The sequence below is a fragment of the Cynoglossus semilaevis genome, unplaced genomic scaffold, assembly GCF_000523025.1.
Source record: "Cynoglossus semilaevis isolate Cse_v1.0 unplaced genomic scaffold, Cse_v1.0 C18820125, whole genome shotgun sequence".
Classification (NCBI taxonomy): domain Eukaryota; kingdom Metazoa; phylum Chordata; class Actinopteri; order Pleuronectiformes; family Cynoglossidae; genus Cynoglossus; species Cynoglossus semilaevis.
The window spans coordinates 1-503 of record NW_007593558.1 but is presented as its reverse complement, the minus strand read 5'-3'; the positions used below and the strand labels follow the sequence as shown (position 1 = coordinate 503).

Genomic DNA, 503 nt, shown 5'->3' with positions numbered 1-503 from the left:
GGGCCGCATCCGGCCCCCCGGGCCTTATGTTGCCCATACCTGTACTAGATCTGCTCCTGACTGCCAATCTTCTAACAATCCTTCCTACGACCTTCATAGGTGGAAGTGATTAAGAAGGCCTACCAGCAGGACAGCGAGTGTGAAGGCGCAGAGGTTTCTCCACGAGATGTTGGCCACAACATCTACATCCTGGCTCAGCAGGTGACTACAACGGCTGCTTTATTTCTCCAGCTGGTACAGACCTTTCAGCAGTCTAAGACGAATTCTTCTTCTTCTTCTTTTGATGTCAGTTGGCCCGACACAACAAAGGCCTGCAGAATATCCTGAAACCACCGAAGAAGAGCAAAGAAGGAGAAGAGGGAATCTCCTCCATGGTAAACATTCCTCCAACTCCTTCAACCCATTCTTTATCCATTTATGCCAGTATCGTCAAGCTTTATTTCTCTGCCTTCACCATAGACGGGACATGAGCCTTAGTTAATACATATACTCATAATGACTTT

At 47.5% G+C, this 503-nt stretch overlaps 1 long non-coding RNA gene across 1 annotated transcript; it reads left to right on the top strand.

Moving 5' to 3' along the window:
- The first annotated feature begins 6 nt into the window (after nucleotides 1-6).
- LOC112486715 (uncharacterized) lies at nucleotides 7-380 on the top strand. The gene is made up of 2 exons (XR_003049192.1): nucleotides 7-201; nucleotides 291-380. It is a non-coding gene; the product is annotated as an uncharacterized LOC112486715 (long non-coding RNA).
- The last annotated feature ends 123 nt before the right edge of the window (nucleotides 381-503 follow it).